Source organism: Pinus tabuliformis, chromosome 9, assembly GCF_031772625.1.
Source record: "Pinus tabuliformis cultivar Carrire ecotype Pingquan chromosome 9, CPIR1, whole genome shotgun sequence".
Taxonomy (NCBI): Eukaryota; Viridiplantae; Streptophyta; class Pinopsida; order Pinales; family Pinaceae; genus Pinus; species Pinus tabuliformis.
In genome coordinates, this window is record NC_142307.1 from 310,385,118 (window position 1) to 310,392,702 (window position 7,585).

Consider the following 7,585-nt stretch of genomic DNA (forward strand, 5'->3'; position numbering starts at 1 on the left):
ACAGTGAAAAATTTCAAAATGCAGATGTAGGTCCACAGCGTCCGGCCAATCTCCGGCCATTCGAGAGAAGAGTACCAGTTGCACCAGCATTGGCCCCACAGGATGCGGCCGCAGAGACCTTAGCCGAGCTGGAACAGGACCTAGAGCGTCTCACGGCGGACATACCAGAGACGACTATAGACGATATTCCTATCCGAATTCAGCGCTATGTGGTCGCAGTCCCAGGACCTTTCAGGAGGTTCCTGTGTAGGATAGCGCGGGCAGTGGTCTCGTATAGAGAGCACTACCAGTGATTGGCTAGTCACTTTTTGTAGACACATGTGACATTTTTGGTTTTTGGTACTTATCATTTTTGCCAATCATAAGGTGTTTTTCAACCTATGATCGAAGACGATGTATATTTTTGACACACTCCTAGCTATATATATATATATCATTATTACCGGCTTATCTTGTTAAACATGTATGATGAAATGTTTTTAAATTTACATTTATGATTATCGCAAATGTCTGTCTAAGATTCGAGAAGCAATTGCATCTGCTAATGTATTTAATGACCTTGGAATATGCTGATATTCAATGTAATCAAATTCACGTTCCAAGAGGCGCACTCTCAAAAATAACCTTAATAACACTGGATTTCTAATGGCATATACTCTATTAAGCTGTAATACAATGAGTTCAGAATCTAACCTCACTATCAAACTCCGAATCCCAAATGAAATAGATTCAGATAATAACTCAATCACTGCACTGTATTCTGCAATGTTGTTTGTTGTTTGACCGAGGCTCACCCCATGCATAGAAACTAACTCGTCAGAGGGTGAATAGATAACACAAGCTGCGGAAGAGATATTCCATGTACTACGACAAGCACCATCAGCAAATCCAATGTACATTTGGAGAGGCATCGACATCTGCGATATCAAGAGTAAAACCAAGATAAGCCAGAATAACGACGAAAAACACACTCTCTAAGCTAAGCACACTGTCTATACTAACAAACACACCAGCTAGAAAGAAAAACTAACCTAACTAAATCTCCATACCCATCATTTAAGCATAATACCTCTTTAGGTAAAGTCCATTTCTAGGCTTACCCAAAGAGTCCCCATCAAAATCTACTAGCTCATAGGCCCCTTTTGCTAGCTTTCGCTTGACAATGTAGGGCCCATGCCACATAGGAACGAATTTACCAGCACCTAATTTATCGTTAGCTTGATCATATAATAGCACTAGGTCTCCTTCCGAAAAATTACGAGGGGTCACGTTGCGATCATACAGAGCTTTCATCCTTTTTGCGTGAGTCTCGATTGCCAATGCAGTGTCACGTCGAGTCTCATCTAATTTAGCTAAGTATAATAGACGCTTCTCCTCTTCGGAAGTAGCTAGAAGTAATTCGATAGCCATTTGAAGTGATGGGATTTCGCATTCAATGGGCAACACTGCTTCCAAACCATAAACTAGTTGGAAAGGAGTGAACCCTGTTGATGTTTTCACTGAGGTTCGGTACGCCCAAAGCGCTGAAAATAACATGTTGTGTCAATTCGACCGATGAATACCAATGATTCGTCGGATCATGATAACTAGAAATTTGTTGATGGACTCAACCAAACCGTTTGCTTGGGGATAATAAGGAGTAGAACTATCATGACGCAAACCAAGCTGGCTTGTAAGTTCTGTCATCATAATGTTTCGAAAATGGCGCCCATGGTCAATGATTATCGCTTGTGGGACACCAAACCTAGCAATAATATGATTGAATACGAAAATCGCAGTTGTCTTGCCGTCAGCCTCGAATGTAGGCATCGCCTCGGCCCACTTAGTAAAATAATCAACCGCAAGGATGATATATGCATGCCCTCCGGCCGAGTGAGTGTTACATGTAATAAAGTCGATACCCCATTTAGCAAAAGGACCAAAGGCAATTATAGGGTGGAGAGGAGCAGGTGGTGCGCGCATCTTGCGATCAAACACTTGACAGTTGTGGCATTTTCGGACCGCAATGATACAATCTTTAAACATGGACGGCCAGAAGTAGCCAGCACGCAACACCTTCTAGGCTGTGGCATACCCAGACATATGACCACCACACGCTCCAGAATGACAGTCATTCACAACCCTTTCTGCCTCTTCATGAGTTAACCAACGACGAAAAACCAAATCCGCCCCACGACGATAAAGAGTATCTCCAATAATGTTGTATTTTTGGGATTGGAATCGAATTTTTCGGCGTTCCGACTTTGAAGCCTCGGGCCGAAAGGATTGGGTTTGGAGATAGACGATTATATACCCATCCCACAGATCTAAAGTGCTGATGAGAAACAGAGATTCGTCCGCGATGGGTTCCTCTACCACAGTTTCCGTGTCAGCACGCGGGAAGTCACACATCAATTCCACAAAAACTAAAGATTTCTTAGACTTAGATTTTTCAAACTCCAAGTCGAACTCTTGCAAGATAACAATCCATTTAGAGTACTTGCCCCCTAGCAATTGTTTAGTCAAAATGTAAATCATAGGGTTGCAATCCGAAATGACTGTAGTTTTACGGAGAAGAATGTAATGACGAAAACGCTGGACAGCCTGAACAGCTGCCAGGGCCAATTTCTCCACATGTGAATATTTTAGCTCAGTGGGATTTAACGTCCTACTAAGATAATATATCACATGTTCCGTGTCGAATTCATCTTCCTGTACTAAGACCATTCCAATAGTGGAATGAGCGGCGGCGAGGTACAAAAAGTAATCCTGGTTGTAGTTGGGAGGATGCAGCAACGGTGCATGGGTCAACGCGTGCTTTAGCGCATCAAAAGATTTCTGAGCTTTCTCATCCCAAGAAAATTGAGCATTTTGTTTCAAAAACCGGGTAAAACCCTTGGTAATCTCGGCGTAGTTAGGAATGAATCGGCGTAAAAATTTTGCTTTCCCCTGCAAACTTTGGAGTCGGTGCAAACTCGAAGGAGGAGGCAATTTGATGATAGCTTCGACCTTCGAGGGATCGATGCGAATGCCGGCTTTTGAAACTACAAATCCCAGCAATCATCCCACCTCGATGCAGAAGACACATTTGTGTGGGTTCAAACGTATACGATAATGCCTACACCTCATAAAAATTGCTCGTAAATGGATAAGGTGATCAGCTCGACGTAAGGAGTGAGTGGGCAAATCATCGAGATACGGTTGCACAATGTGCTTGATGTCATGAAATGCATAAGACATTGCCCTTTGAAAAGTGGCTCCGGCATTCTTAAGCCCAAAAGGTAGTTTTCAATAAGCAAATGTCCCCCATGGACAAATGAAAGCCGTTTTTGGTTGATCGGCAGGTAGAATATTGATTTGGTTGTAACCGGAAAAACCATCCATGAAGGAAAATATTTCACTGCCAGCACAATCATCAATTATTTGATTGATATAGGGCGTTGGATAGTTGTCCTTGGGACAAGAACGATTGATATCTCTATAGTCGATACATATTCTTATTGTTCCCTGCTTCTTGTTAATCGGAACAATATTCGATACCCAATCCGTCAACGGGATCAGATAAATGAAACCTGCTTTCAACAGCTTCTCAACTTCTGCTTTAATTGCAGCAGCTTTCCGAGGGTGGATCTGACGCAGACGTTGCCGAATGGGTTTAGTGTCCGGGTAAGTCTTGATTTCATGAACAACAATGGAGGGATCAATTCCTGGCATTTCCTCATAGGACCAGGAAAACACGTCGCGGAATTCTTGAAATAGGGCCGCGTATGTTTGAATTTTGTCATCTGAACACGAGGCACCTATATGAATGTGTTCAACAATTCCAGGCTTCACTGATATGTCAATGGGAATAGTGCAAGAAACGTTTCCTAAATTCAGCTCTGAATCAGGATGTTTCATTGGACTCTGAGCATCTTTGACATATTCAGTTGTAAAAATTGATGAGAAATCATTTTCAAAACGATCATCCTCAGGTAAAAACGACAATCTGTGATGGAGATCGTCCCATGGTAAATCGTCTACACATAGGACTTCACAAAGTTGTTCGTCAGATGACACAACTTCGGGAAACGTTATTAACTCCGAGGTTGACGCGAAAAGGGATTCCTCACGGACCACATTCATTTGGTCGATTTGGGTTGAACGTGGGTCGGAAAAAGACTGCACGACCTCATAAGCAATTTCATATGGACTCAAAGGCATTGCATCATCGAATGAGTCTATCTCAGATTCAGATGGGACAATCCAAGGATCATCGTAAATAATAGTGTCTGAAGTAATCATATGAATGGATGCGAATGAAGGGTCTGTGTTGATCAGAGGAAAAGGAAAAGTTCCCAGTAAACCAGAATCTTTAACTAATCCTATGCCAACATCCTTATAAGGGATAGTCGTTTTACCGACATGCTGGATACTCTCTGAAGAGGCTGGGTCGGATGAAAAATAAGCCAGCTGGTCTATTGTCATGATCTTGCCATTATGTGGAAACTTTATGACTCTAAAGACCAATGAAACGACCGTTGTCATAGCGTAAGACCAACTTTGACCCAAAAGAAGGTTGTAGTCTAGAGGGGCATCAACCACCTCCACATCTAGACTAACGGTTTTTCCTTCAACCCCTATAGGCAAATCTTATAAAATGCTAAACGGATGGAACCCACGGCCATCAAAGGCCTTAAGAATAGTCGGGGATTGGTTCAGCGAAGGAGAACCAAGCGATCTCCAACAATGAATCGACATAATACATGTGGAAGCTCCCTCATCAATTACAGTCCGATGAATTGGCCTGTTTTTTACTATCACTGGAATCTGGAAAGCCATCTGATGAGGGAGACGCGGTGTACTATTTTCTAGATCAAAGATTATCAGGTTCGGGTCCTGAACATCAACAGCTCCTATAACTGACAAAAGTAATTTTCGCTGTGCTGGGCATGATTGCAGCACTTCTAAAGCCGACATTGCTGAGGGTGAAACAGCTAAATCCTCAACAATGTTGTAATTCTGGGCCGCTCTCGCATGTGGATTGAAAGCAGACCTTCGAAGTACACCCTTGGCGGGCGATTTTATTACTAAGTCAGGGTTAGGATTCTCGATCTGTAGTGGATCAGAACCGGGAGCTGATGTTGATGGATTTAAACGAGAAGATTCTGCTTCTTTCGATCCATCAACAGGACTTTTATTACCATAATCGTGAGATCGAGTTGCAATCCTTACATGAGACATCATCAATATGGGTTCTTCAGTGGCACTTGAGGAAGAACCTATCATCTTACTCTCCTGCTTTGGAAATGGATCTTTCAAAACAGCAGGAGTTGAGGAACCTTTGACGATTTTCACAACCTCGGCTCGATGGCGGCAATCTCTCGTAAAATGATCCTCTTCACAAATTAGACAAGGATATCGAGGTTTGCGCTTTTCGTCATTGGATTCCAACTTTTCTGTTTTCTCCTTTGGAGTCTTGTCTGCTTTACCCTTCTTCTTACCCTTCTTCTTTCCACTGTTTTTTGATTTAGCCGTAGATGACTCTACAGCGTGAATTTCGGCGGAAATTTCAGGAGAAGACTCTGCTATCGAGGAATCTGGTAAGGTTATAATGGGCGAAGAATTCTTTGAAGATTTCTTCTTACTTTTAGTATTTACCGAACCAATCATGCCATCAGCAGCATGAGATTCCGAAGGAGCAGCAGCGATTTGATTTGACTTTGGAAGATCTGGGATCTTTTCATGTAACGTACCTGACTCAGTGTAAACTAAGTCAAGGTACTGTGATTGAGCAATTACTTGCTCTTCAGTAACGACTCCGGCCTTAGCTACATCTTCAGTAATCTTCGGTAATAATGATTTAACAAACCATTCAGCTAAGATTTGGTCCGGAATAAAAACTTTCACTAATTGCCGTCGACGTCTCCATTCATGTATATGATCGGAAATATAAGTGGAGGTCGACTGTTTTAATGAAGTTAATTGCTCCGTGCCGTTATCGTATCTGACCGACAACTGAAAATGAGTTAGGAACGAGGTAGCTAACTGACTAAAATTGTAAAAAGAGGCCCGTGGTAACTCAATGTACCACTTGGCCGCGAGACCAATGAGCGTACGCTGAAAAAGACGTAAGCGGATCGAATCATCCGAGATGGAATTTGAAGAACACCAGAGGTGGTAATTCATCACATGATTGGACGGATCCTCTCCAGACTTACCTTCGAACTTGGGTATATCACTGGGCAACTTATTTGGCATTGGCGGCTAGAACGGAAGATATTGTATTGGATCGTTCGTTAGGCGCGTCAAGTCTGGTAAAGCCAAAGTTGCGATAAACGGTAATTGCTGATTAGGATCCCTAAAACTTTGGGTCACAAGACCAGTCCCAGGAGGAGGATATCCAGGATAACTTGGAACAGGAATCGCATTCGGGATATTATATCCTCCTGGAAAACCAGGATTAACCAGACCGTACTGGGGTTGCTGAGGTTGTTGATAAGTGTAGCCAGGATACGGTTGATACTGGTAAACCGGCTGTTGGATAGCAGGCCCGTATTGGTACTGTCCCTGGTACGGTTGATAAGCGAATTGTGGTTGACTAGTGATAACCGTACTTAAACCAGGTTGTCCTACAGGCATCTGAACCGTAGTTTGAATCGTAGATCCAGGCAAGGGTAAAGATGTCTGAGGAGTAGTTGTAGACACAGTAGAAACCGGAGCTGTCGATACTCCAGAAGCAAGTGTTGTGGAAGGAGCAGATGTTGCGGTAGTTGCAGCAGCCGTTGTTTGAGATGGAGTACTAGGTGCGATTGGCGGCTGAGTAACTACCAAAGTTACAGAAGTTTGAACATTAGACTGGACTGGTTGCTGAGATGGACCAGCAACTAAGGGTTGTCCAGCTTGAGATGACAACTGTATACTTGGCTGCAATACCGATTGAACTTGCGATGGATCCCACACTATGTTCATTCCGGGGTATTGACCCATGACAGGTTGAGGATATTGAGATCCATAACCGGGTTGAGGATAGGATTGATAACTGAAAGGCACAGTTCCCGTACCTTGAACATATGGCTGACCTTGAGGTGGTTGATAAACTTGACTTGAGTATTGACCTTGAGGTTGATAACCTTGAGGTAAATACTGATACTGAGGTTGACCCTGGGGTACACATTGAGGCTGGGGTTGACCTTGAGGAATGTATTGTACTATGGGTACATACTGTCCTTGAGGTTGCCCCCCAGACACAAGTTGTGTACCTTGAGGTTGCCCCCCAGGCGTTAATTGAGGCTGCCCCCCAGGCGGTAATTGACCACCTTGAGGTTGAGAACCGGGAACTGAACCTGACATCATGTAAATTTCTCCTACACCCAATGGTTTATTACCATTGTTTCGAGCTAATAACCCATGATCAATGGGTTGAGGAGATGCCCCCGCAAAGGTACCAGAAAGTGACTGATACCCGGAGGGAACAGAAGGACCGCCGTACAAGAAAGATTCAGGAGATTGAGTGAACACAGACGACTGACCAGACATATTTACAGGAGTATAAATACCTCCGGGTGGAAAAGGAGTTCGAGGTGGAGAAAAACTTATCCCTGAGTTGTCTAAATAATTTTTTAAC